The sequence below is a fragment of the Nicotiana tabacum genome, chromosome 24, assembly GCF_000715075.1.
Source record: "Nicotiana tabacum cultivar K326 chromosome 24, ASM71507v2, whole genome shotgun sequence".
In the NCBI taxonomy this organism is placed as follows: Eukaryota; Viridiplantae; Streptophyta; class Magnoliopsida; order Solanales; family Solanaceae; genus Nicotiana; species Nicotiana tabacum.
In genome coordinates, this window is record NC_134103.1 from 19,076,029 (window position 1) to 19,088,997 (window position 12,969).

The window sequence follows — 12,969 nt, forward strand, 5'->3', positions numbered from 1 at the left end:
ACGAGCTACTGCAACAGAGCCACCAGTAGCTCTAATTGGAGAGCAGGCACCTGAGACGCCTGTTACTACCCCTGCATTTCAGGAGACTCTTGCTCAGTTTTTGAGCATGTTTGGCACTCTAGCTCAAGCAAGGTTGATTCCACTTGCTCCAGTCACATCTCAGGCCGGGGGAGGACCACAGTCTCTTGCCGGTTGACCATGCCCCAAAGGTTATAACAGTGTAGCCAGTTATCCCAGTTCGGCCCGAAGTTAGGGCAATAGTTTTAGAGGGGGAGAAACTCAAGCTCGAGAGGTACAAGAAGTACCACCCTCCCACTTTCAGCGGTTTGGCTTCGGAAGATGCTCAGGGTTTTATTGAGGAATGTCATTGTATCCTCCGTACTATGGGTATTGTGGATTCTAGTGGGGTTTCTTTCACGGCATTCCAGCTTAGAAGAGCGGCCTACCAGTGGTGGCAGGCATACGAGTTAGATAGTCCGGCTGAGGTAGCTTCACTCACTTGGACTCAATTTTTAGATATGTTCTTGAGAGAATATGTTCTTCAAAGTCTTAGAGATACATGCCGTGCAGAGTTTGAACAGTTGTGACAGGGTTCTATAACATGTCAGAGTATGCGGTCTGATTCAGTGATTTGGCTAGGCATGCACCAGCCTTGGTTGCTACTGTTCGAGAGAGGGTTTGCCGATTTATTGAGAGGCTCCACCCTAGTATCAGATTCAGTATGGACTGAGAGTTGGAGATGGACATCGCATACCAGCAGGTGGTGTCAATTGTTAGGAGATTGGAGGGTATGTGGATCCGTGAGAGAGAAGAGAGGGAAGCTAAAAGACCCCGAGATTCTGGCATGTATAACAGTTCTCATGCCCCATCTACAGCTTGTCAGGGTAGGGGTTATGGGAGTCGTCCTGTTCATTCAGCACTTCCAGCTGCCAGTGGTACTCCGGCCATTCCGAGGCCCCAGGATCCCTATTATGCACTGCCAGTGTCTAGTGTACCTCCTGTACGAGGTGTTTCCAGTGGTCAATCTAGTCGATCAGGACCGAGCCAGTCATAGCAGACACATCCTCCGAGAGCTTGTTTTGAGTGTGGTGACACTCGTCATATGGTGAGGGATTGCCCCAGATTCAGGAGGGGTGCACCTCCATAGATTTTGCATGCTCCACCTATTCTACAGGGTCCTCAGGCTTCTCAGGCCATAGTTACTGCACCAGTTACCACTCCACCCACACAGTCAGCTAGAGGTAGAGGTCAGACAGGTAGAAATCATCCTGGAGGGGAGACCAGGCCAGATATTATGCCATTCCTGCTAGGACGGAGGCAGTTACATCCGATTCTGTTATCACAAGTATTGTTCCGGTCTGTCATAGAGATGCATCAGTCTTATTTGATCCAGGATCCATTTATTCTTATGTGTCATCTTATTTTGTCTCATATTTGGGCGTACCCCATGATTCTTTAAGTTCTTTTTTTTATGTATCTACACCCATGGGTGAATCTATTATTGTTGACCGCGTGTATTGGTCATGTTTGATTGTTATTAGTGGTTTTGAGACAAGAGCTGATTTATTATTTCTCAGTATGGTGGATTTCGATATTATTTTGGGCATAGATTGGTTGTCGCCATATCACGCTATCCTTGATTGTCATGCCAAGACGGTGACGTTGACTATGCCAGGTCTACCATGGCTAGAGTGGAGAGGTACCTTGGATAATATTCCTAGCAGGGTTGTTTCATTTCTTAAGGCTCAACGAATGATTGAGAAGGGGTGTGATGTGTATCTGGCCTATGTGAGAGATGTTAGTATTGATACTCCTACCGTGGAGCCAGTTCCGGTAGTAATGGATTTTCCATATGTATTCCCAGTAGATCTTCCGGGTATGCCACCCGACAAGGATATTGATTTTGGCATTGATTTGTTACCGGGCACTCAGACCATTTCTATTCCACCATATCGTATGGCCCCAGCAGAATTGAAGGAATTAAAGGAGCAGTTGCCGGAGCTGCTTGATAAGGGTTTTGTTCGGCCCAGTGTATCGCCTTGGGGTGCTCATGTCTTAGTTGTGAAGAAGAATGATGGTTCTATGCGGATGTGTATTGATTACCACCAGTTGAACAAGGTTACAGTGAAGAACAGGTATCCATTGCCACGTATTGATGACCTATTTGATCAGCTTCAGGGTGCCAGAGTGTTCTCAAAAATTGATTTACGGTCAGGGTATCATCAGTTGAATATTTGGAACCAGATATTCCAAAGAGTGCCTTCAGGAATCGGTATGGTCATTACGAGTTCTTGATGAATACTGTATTTCATCCCTATCTTGACTTCTTCTTCATTGTATTTATTGCCGACATTCTGGTGTACTCCCGGAGCCGGGAGGATCATGAACAGCACCTCAGGATTGTGCTTCAGACTTTGAGAGAAAAGAAGTTGTATGCAAAATTGTCAAAGTTTGAATTCTGGCTTGATTCGAAGTTTCATGCGAAGGGATCAAGGTAGATCTGAAGAAGATTAAGGCAGTGCAGAGTTGGTCCAGACTGTCCTCGACTACGGAGATCTGGAGTTTCCTTGGTTTGGAAGGGTATTATCGCCGATTTGTAGAGGGTTTCTCTTCTATTGTTGCACCTATGACCAAATTGACACAGAAACGTGCTCCATTCAGGTGGACCGAGGAATGTGAGGAGAGTTTTCAAAAGCTCATGATAGCTTTGACTACAGTCCTAGTATTGGTATTGCCTATAGGTTCAAGGTCTTATACTGTGTATCGTGATACATCGCGTATTTGTCTCGGCACAGTATTAATGCAAGACAGTAGGGTGATTGCCTATGCATCCAGATAGTTAAAGGTACATGAGAAGAATTATCCGGTCCACGACCTTGATTTAGCAGCTATTGTTTATGCCTTGAAGATTTGGAAACATTATTTGTAGAGAGTCCATTGTGAGGTTTATGCCGATCACCAGAGTCTACAGCATCTATTTAAATAGAAAGATCTTAATTTGCGATAGCGGAGGTGGTTGGAGTTGCTTAAGGATTATGACATCACCATTCTCTATCATCCCGGAAAGGCCAATGTGGTGGCCGGTGCCTTGAGTCGTAAGGCGGAGAGTTTCGGCAGCTTAGCATACTTACCGGTAGCAGAAAGGCCTTTAGCCTTGGATGTTCAGGCCTTGGCTAACCAGTTTGTTAGATTGGATATATCCAAACCGAGCCGAGTTTTGGCTTGTGTGGTTTCTCAGTTTTCTCTTTATGATCATATGAGAGAGCGTCAGTATGATGACCCCCATCTTGTCCTTAAGGATACAGTTCACTACGGTGATGCCAAGAAAGTCACTATTGGAGATGATGATGCATTACGGATGCAGGGTAGGCTATGTGTGCCCAATGTAGATGGTTTGCATGAGTTGATTCTCCAGGAGGCTCACAGTTTGCGGTACTCCATTCATCTGGGTGATGCAAAGATGTATCAGGACTTGAGACAAAACTATTGGTGGAGACGGATGAAGAAAGAGATAGTGGAATATGTAGCTCGGTGCCTAAATTGATAAAAGGTGAAGTATGAGCATCAGCGATCGGTGGATTGCTTCAGAAGTTAGAGATTCCATAATGGAAATGGGAGCAGATCACTATGGATTTCGTTGTTAGGCTCCCACAGACTCAGACGAAGTTCGATGCAGTTTGGGTAATTGTGGATAGATTGACCAAGTCAGCTCATTTCATCCCTGTGGTTACTACTTACTCTTCGTAGCAGCTGGCACAAGTTTATATTCGCGAGATTGTCAGGCTTCATGGCGTACCAGCATCTATCATCTCTGACAAGGGTACGCAGTTTAAATCACGGTTCTGGAGGGTCGTGCAGCGTGAGTTGGGTACTCGGGTAGAGTTGAGTACATCATTTCACCCTCAGACGAACAGACAATCCGAGCTCACTATTCAGATATTAGAGGATATGTTACGTGCTTGTGTCATTGATTTTGGGGGTTCTTGGGATCAGTTTCTGTCACTCACAGAGTTTGCTTACAATAACAGTTACCAGTCGAGCATTCAGATGGCTCCGTATGAGGCTTTATATAGGAGATGGTTCCGATCTCTGATGGGTTGGTTTGAGTCGGGTGAGGCTAGGCTATTGGGTACTGATTTGGTTTAGGATGCTTTGGAGAAGGTTAAATTGATTCAGGAGCACCTTCGCACTACGCAGTCTAGATAGAAGAGTTATGCCGACAGGAAGGTCCTTGATGTTGCTTACATGGTTGGGGAGAAGGTTCTGCTCAAGATTTCACCCATGAAGGGTATGTTGAGGTTCAGAAAGAAGGGCAAGTTGAGTCCTACGTATATTGGGCCTTTTGAAATACTTAAGAAGATTGGAGAGGTAGCTTACGAACTTGCTTTGCCACCTAGTCTATCGGGTGTTCATCTAGTGTTTCATGTATCTATGCTTCGGAAGTACGTTGGAGATCCATCTCATGTTTTGGATTTTAGAACAGTGTAGTTGGGACTTGTGATGTGGAGTCGGTGGCCATTTTAGACCGGTAGGTTCGAATGCTGAGATCGAAGAACATAGCTTCAGTGAAAGTGCAGTGGAGAGGCCAGCCAATCGGAGAACTACTTGGGATATTGAGCGGGAGATGCGGAGAAAATATCCACACCTATTTGAGGCTCCAGGTATGATTCTAAACCCGTTCGAGGACGAACATTTGTTTAAGAGGGGGAGAAATAATGACCCGGCCGGTCATTTTGAGTATTACAACCTCATTTCCCCATTTACTGCTTGCTTTACAATTATTTTATGACTCACCGGTTAGTTGGTTTGGGTCTGGAAGGATTTCGGAGTAAATTGAGACACTTAGTCTCATAATTTAAAACTTAAGTTGGAAAAGTTGACCGGATATTGACTTATGTGTAAACGACCCCGAATTTGGGTTTTAATGATTCCAATAGCTCTGTTGGGTGATTTTGGACTTAGGAACGTGTCCGGATTGTGATTTGGAGGTCCTTACTCGAATTAGGCTTGAAATGGAAAAGGTTTAATTTTTGGGAAGTTTGACCGGGGAGTTGACTTTTTGATATCGGGTTTGGAATCCGATTCTGAAAATTGGAACACGTCTGTTATGTCATTTATGACTTGTGTGCAAAACTTGAGGTCAATCGGACTTGATTTGATAGGTTTCGGCATCAGTTGTAGAAGTTGGAACTTCTTAGTTTCATTAAGCTTAAATTGAGGTATGATTCATATTTTTAACGTTGTTTGATGTGATTTGAGCCTTCGACTAAGTTCATCTGATGTTTTAGGACCTATTGGTGTATTTAGTTGAGGTACCGGGGGCCTTGGGTGATTTTCGGATGGTTAACGGATTGAATTTTTGACTTGGACCTTTGCTGGAAATTTCTGATGCACTATCTGGTTTCCTTCTTCGCATTTGTGAGAGGGGTCTCATATTCGCGAAGAAGAACTGGAGGCAGGCGAGTTTGTTGTTAGCATTCGCGATGAAATGACCGCGTTCGCAAAGGGTTGATCCAGTGTTCATCGCGAACGTGTGAAGGCATTCGCGTTCGCGTAGAAGGTTTGGGGACAGTGGAACATTAAAGCTTCGCGTTCGCAAAGGGTAGCTCGCTATCGCGATGGCAAAGCTTGGTAAAGCATCACGTTCGCGAGGCTGTCTTTGCATTCGCAAAGAAGAAATTCGGGCAGCACAAAAAAATGTGCTTCGCGAACGCGAGGGTGTTGTCGCGTTCGCGAAGAAAAAACCAGTGGACAAAAAGTTTATGTTATGAAAATGGGACTTCATCCCATTTTCCATTTTTACCAATTTGGAGCTCGGAGAGAGACGATTTTTGGGAGATTTTCAAAGAAAACAATGGGGTAAGTGTTCTTAACTCAATATTGGTTAAATTACCTGAATCCGTGATTGTTTTTAAGATTTAATGGGTGAATTAAGTTGAAAAATTTAGAAAACCCTCTTGGTTTAATTTGATAATTTGAGGGTCGAGTTTATATTGGAATTAAGTAAAATTGGTATGGTTAGACTCGTGGTTGAATGGCCTTTCAAATTTTGAGACTTTTGTCGGGTTCCGAGACGTGAGTCCCGCGGGTATTTTTGAGTTAAATTTTGGATTTTTGTTGGAAAATTTATATTTTCATATGGAATTTGTTCATATAATTTGTATTGACTGAATCGAATTAATTGTGACTAGATTCGAGCCGATCGGAGTCAGAAAATCGAGGGAAAGGCATTCTTATTGACTGATTGAGCTTGGCTTGAGGTAAGTGGCTTGTCTAACCCTGTGTGGGGGAAATCCCCTTAGGATTTGATACTGTTGTAATATTTTGTGATATGTGAGCACCGTATACGCGGGGTGACAAGTGCGTACACAGGCTAAATTTGGAAATATCGGTTTTTGCTGAGTAGTCTTCTTTTAAATTCTTTAATTGAGTTGCCTTAGTATATGTAGTGATCATGTTTAGCCTAGTATCACATGTCTACATGCCTTAACTCTTACATGCAATATGTGTAACATGCTTAGCTGGATTACCTGCTTCCCTTGATTTGATTTAAATCTTTAACTGTAAGATTTCTTGCAGAAAATTTATTGTTCCTCCGACTACCTGCTGCATATTTATTTTTGGGACTACGAGGCGGTTCCTCGGAAGATCCCCCTGTACTGCATATTTACTTTTAGGACTACGAGGCGGTTTCTCGGGAGCGCCCCTGTTGTTTACCTCTTTGTGTTGTGTTGTTCACTTCTCAATCATTTTTGTTATATTATTATATCCTCTGTCTTGCTTTTCTATTATTTTCAGTAAGGCCTGACCTGACCTCGTCACTACTCTATCGAGGTTAGGCTTGGCACTTACTAGGTACCGCTGTGGTGTACTCATACTACGCTTCAGCATATCTTTTTGTGCAGATCCAGGTACTTCTTACTAGCCTAGATATCAGTGAGCTACCTGTGTTCGGGAGACTTCAAGGTATATCTGCCAGCGTCTGAAGACCTCGGAGTCCCCCTCTATCCTTATCATGTTGTTTTTCTCATTTTAGTAGACTCTGATGTATAGAGACATTAGTATTTCTCTTAGAAACTTGTGATTTGTTTCTACCGAGTTTTGGGAGATTATAGTTCTATGACTTGCAGTTTTTATTTATTACAACTATTAAGGTTTGAGTTTCACACTCTTATTATGTTATTCCGTAATTTGTTAGGCTTACCTAGTCTTAGAAACTAGGTGCCATCACGCATCCTACGGAGGGTGAATTGGGGTCGTGACATGCTCAGGCCCAGGTGGGTCCCGTTATGACTGATGATGAGCAGAAGAGACTAGAGAGATTTGGGAGACTCTAGCCTCCAACATTCAGTGGGGCAGAGTCTAAGGATGCCCAGGACTTTTTGGACAGATGCCAGCGGATTCTTCGCACGGCAGGTATTCTGGAGACCAATGGGGTCTCATTCACTACTTTTCAGTTTACTGGGGCTGCCTTCAGATGGTGGGAGGCTTATGAGAGGCACATATCAGTTAGTGCAGCACCACTTACATGATGTGAGTTCTCCGTTCTCTTCTTGGAGAAGTTTGTGGCGTAGTATCGCACGGAGGAGCTGCGCAGACAGTTTGAGCAGCTTCGTCAGGAGGGCATGTTTGTGACCCATTACAAGATGAGGTTTTCAGAGTTGGCTCGTCACGTAGTTTGGTTGGTTCCCACTGATAGGGAGAGGATTAGGAGGTTCATTGATGGCCTCACATATCAGTTGCGGTTGCTTATGACTCAGGAGAGGGTATCTGGTGCTACTTTTGACGAGGTGATCGATATTGCTCGACAAATAGAGATGGTCCGTAGTCAGGAGCGTGAGGAGAGGGAGGCCAAGAGGCCTCGAGGTTTGGGTGGTCCCAGTGGTATTAATTCGAAGGACAACCTTACCACAACAGGGGTCGTCCTTATAGGCCCACTCAGATAGCTTGTCTTGTTCAACGTGGTGCATCATCTAGCCATAGTTCATACAGTTCTTATCAGAGTCAGTCATCTCTCAGTGCCCTTCCAGTTCAGAGTTTGTCCCGTGCTCCTTCAGTTCAGTTCTCTGGGTCCGTCTCAGTACCTGCCGCCATTTTCAAAGAGGGGTTGTTTTGAGCGTGGAGATTTGGGTCACATAAAAAGATATTGCCCTTGCCTTTCAGGAGGTCCAACTCAGCAGAGGAGTCAGACTACGAATTGAGCACCAGTTACTTCACCACCCACCCACCCAGCTCGGGGTGGGGCTCAGTCAGCTAGGGGTCGCCCAAGAGAGGAGGTCGATCACGTGGTGATCAGGCTCGATGCTATGCTTTCCTTGCCAGGCCAGAGGTTGTTGCTTTAGATACAGTGATCACAAGTATTGTCTCAGTATGCCACAGGGATGCTTCTGTATTATTTTACCCTGGTTCCACTTATTCGTATGTATCATCATACTTTGCTCATTATCTAGATATGCCCTGTGAGACCTTAGTTTCATCCGTTCATGTATCTATGCTAGTGGGCGACACCATTGTTGTGGACCGTGTATATCGATTATGTGTAGAGACTATTGGGGGATTGGAGACTAGAGTTAATATCTTATTGCTTAGTATGATTGATTTAGACGTGATCTTGGGTATGGATTGGTTGTCTACATGTCATGTTGTTCTGGATTGTCACGCTAAGACCGTGATGTTGGCGATGTCGGGGTTGCCAAGGATTGAGTGGAGAGGTTCTCTAGACTATGTTCCTAGCAGAGTGATTTCATATTTGAAAGGCCAGCGGATGGTTGGGAAGGGTTGTTTATCTTATTTGTCCTTTGTGAGGGATGTTGATGCTGATACCCCTACTATCGACTATAGGCAGTTGAACAAAGTTACAATCAAGAACAAGTATCCTTTGGAAATTATTGATGATTTATTTGACCAGCTTCAGGGAGCGAGGGTGTTATCTAAGATTGATCTGAGGTCTGGGTATCACCAGTTGAAGATTTGGGATTCAGATATTTTAAAGACGACATTCAGGACCCGATATGGTCACTATGAATTTCTTGTGATGTCTTTTGGGATGACCAAAGCCTCAGCAGCGTTCATGCACTTGATGAACAATGTATTCCAGCCATATCTTGATTCATTTGTTGTAGTATTTATTGATGATATCCTGGTGTACTCATGTAGCCAGGAGGATCATGCACAGCACTTGAGTAATGTATTACAAAGGCTGAGGGAGGAGAAACTTTATGCCAAGTTCTCCAAGTGTGAGTTTTGGCTTAGTTCGATGGCGTTCTTAGGGCACGTAGTGTCTAGTGAGGGGATTCAGGTAGATTCGAAGAAGATAGAGGCAGTTCAGAGTTGGCCCAGTCTATCTTCAGCTACTGAAATTCAGAGTTTTCTCGGCTTAGCCGGGTATTATCGTCGCTTTGTGGAGGGCTTCTCATCTATAGCGGCGCCTATGACTAAATTGACCCATAAAGTTGCTTCATTCAGGTGGTCGAATGAGTGTGAAGAGAGCTTTCAGAAGCAGAAGACTGCATTGACCACAGCTCCAGTTCTAGTTTTGCCTTCAGCTTCAGGTTCTTATATAGTGTATTGCGATGCTTTTCGGAGCGATATTGGGTGTGTCTTAATGTAGGATGGTAGAGTGATTGCTTATGCTTCACTCCAATTGAAGTCATATGAGAAGAACTACCATGTTCATGATTTAGAGTTGGTAGCCATCGTTCATGCATTGAAAATTTGGAGGCATTATCTCTACGGTGTGTCTTGTGAGGTATTTACGGATCATCGGAATCTCCAGCACTTGTTCAAACAAAAAGATCTAAATTTGAGACAGCGGAGATAGTTGGATCTGCTAAAGGACTATGATATTACTATTATATACTATCCTGGGAAGGCCAATGTAGTGGCCGATGCCTTGAGTAGAAAGGCAGTGAGTATGGGTAGCCTTGCATTCATTCCTGTTGGTAAAAGACCTTTTACAGTTTATGTTCAGGACTTAGCTAACCAATTCGTGAGATTAGATGTTTCGGAGCCTAGTCGGGTTCCAGCTTGTGTGGTTTCTCGGTCTTCCTTATATGATCGCATCAGAGAGAGCCAGTATGATGATCCCCATTTGCTTGTCCTTAAGGACACGGTTCAGCACGGTGATGCCACAGATGTTACTATTGGGGACGTTGGGGTGTTGAGGATGCAGGGTCGGATTTGTGTGCCTAATATAGATGGACTACGTGAGTTGATTCTTGAGGGAGGCCCACAATTTGCGGTATTGCATTCATCCGGGCACCGCAAAGATGTATCAGGACTTGAGACAACACTATTGGTGGAGAATAATGAAGAAAGATATAGTGGGGTTTATAGCTCGGTGTTTAAATTGTCAGAAGGTGAAGTACGAACATCAGAGACCAAGCGGATTACTTTGGAGACTTAAAATTCCAGAGAGAAAGTGGGATCGTATTACCATGGACTTCGTAGTTGGATTTCCACAGACTTCGAGGAAGTTTGATGCTGTTTGGGTGATTATGGATCGGTTGACCAAGTCTGCGCATTTTATTCCAGCCGGTACTACTTATTCTTCGGAGCGGTTGACTGAGATCTATATCCGCAAAATTGTTCACCTTCACGGTGTGCCGGTGTCCATCATTTCAGATTGGGGTACACATTTCATATCATAGTTTTGGAGAGCAGTGCAGTGAGAGTTAGGCACACAGGTTCAGTTTGAGTACAGCATTTCACCCTCAGACAGACGGACAGTCAGAGCGCACTATTCAGATATTGTAAGATATGTTACGCGCTTGTGTTATAGATTTTGGGAGTTCTTGGGATCAGTTTCTACCGCTTGCAGAGTTTTCCTACAATAACAACTACCAATCGAGCATTCAGATGGCTCCGTATGAGGCTTTGTATGGGAGACGGTATCGGTCTTCGGTGGGTTGGTTTGAGTCGGGTGAGGCTAGGCTATTGGGTATTGATTTAGTTCAGGATGCTTTGGAAAAGGTTAAATTGATTCAGGATCGACTTCGCACGGCGCAGTCTAGACAGAAGAGCTATGCTGACCGAAAGGTTCGCGATGTTGCTTACATGGTAGTACAAAAGGAACTCCTCCGAATTTTGCCTATAAAGGGTGTTATGAGGTTTGGGAAGAAGGGAGAGTTGAGTCCTCGGTATATTGGGCCTTTTGAAATACTTAAAAGGATTGGAGAGGTGGCTTATGAACTTGCATTGCCACCTAGTCTATCGGGTGTTCATCTAGTGTCCATATATTCATGCTCCGAAAGTATGACGGAGATCCGTCTAAAATTTTGGATTTCAGTACGGTTCAGTTGGATGGTGATTTGACTTATGATGTGGAGCCAGTGGCCATTTTGGATCGGCAGGTTCAAAAGTTGAGGTCAAAAGACATAGCTTCAGTGAAGGTACAGTGGAGAGGTCAGCTAGTTGAAGAGGCTACTTGGGAGACCGAGCGGGAGATGCAGAGCAGATATCCACACCTATTTGAGACTCGAGGCATGGTTCCAAATCCGTTCGAGGACGAACGTTTATTTAAGAATGGGAGAATGTAACGACTCGGCGGTCGTTTTGAGTATTACAACCCTATTCTCCTATTTACTACTAATTTTGTGCTTTTACAGTTGTTATGTGACTTGCCGGGGTAGTTGGCTCGGGTCTGGTGAGGTTTCAGAATGAATTAAGACACTTAGTCTCAAGGATGAAAACTTAAAGTTGAAAAGGTTGATCGGATGTTGACTTATATGCAAACGACTCCAGAATAGAGTTTTGATGATTCCAATAGCTCTTTATGGTGTTTTTGGACTTAGGAGTGTGTCCGGAAAATTATTTGGAAGTCTGTAGCTGATTTTGGCTTGAAATGGAAAAGTTAGGAAGTGGAAGGTTTGGAAGTTTGACCGGGAGTTGACTTTATTGATGTCAGGGTCGGAATCTAGTTCTGAAAATTTTCATAGGTCCGTTATGATATTTATGACTTGTGTGCAAAATTTGAACTCAATCGGGCTTGATTTGATAGGTTTCGGCATCAAATGTAGAAGTTGGAATTCGTTAGTTTTCATTAAGCTTGAATTGGGGTGTGATTCACGTTTTTGATGGTATTTAATGTGATTTGAAGCTTCGACTAAGTTTGTATCATGTTTTAAGACTTGTTGATGTATTTGGTTGAGGTCCCGGGGGCCTCGGGTGAGTTTCGGATGGTTATCGGATCGAAATTTGGACTTAGAACAAACCTGAAAATTTCTGCCTTCTAGTTCAATCGTACCTGCAGAATTTTGCTCGCAGGAGCGAGCTTGGCAAGGCGCAGAAGCGGAATGGGGATGGCCTGGTTCTGCGGCATAGGTCCGGGAAGACTTCCACATCTGCGAGCCGGCAGGTGCAAGCCAGGCTCCGCAGATGCGGAGTGATGGAAGGGCAGCCAGTGTCGCAGAAGTGGAGCAGCGACCACATAAGCAGACTGTTGTCCGTAGAAGTGTGCTAAGCCGCAGAAGTGTGCTAAGCTGCAGAAGCATGCTAAGCCATATAAGTGAAAGGGATCCTCGCATCTGCGAGACCGCAGATGCGGCCAAGTGTGTCGCAGGTGCAAAATTGCTGGGCAATGTACATTCCAAAGGGGTCCGAGAGTTTTCTCATTTTTGGACATTTCAAACACGGTTTGGGCCGATTTTTCTGAGAGAATTCACAGGGAAACTTGAGGTAAGTCACTTGTGACTATTTTTAGTCGATAATATTGAATTATCATCAACTATTCCGATTAGATTGTGTGTTTTTGAGGTGTAATTCAAGAAATTGGGCCTATGGATTTCAAAATAGAAATTTAAGATTTGGAGGTTGAGTTGATGTCAGCATTTGGTAAATTTGGTATGGTTGGACTCGTGGTTGAATGGGCGTTCATATTTTATAACTTTTGTCGGGTTCTGAGATGTGGGCCCCGTTGTTGATTTTTGGGTGAATTTTCGAATTTAATTGGAAAAATTTAGTATTTTCATA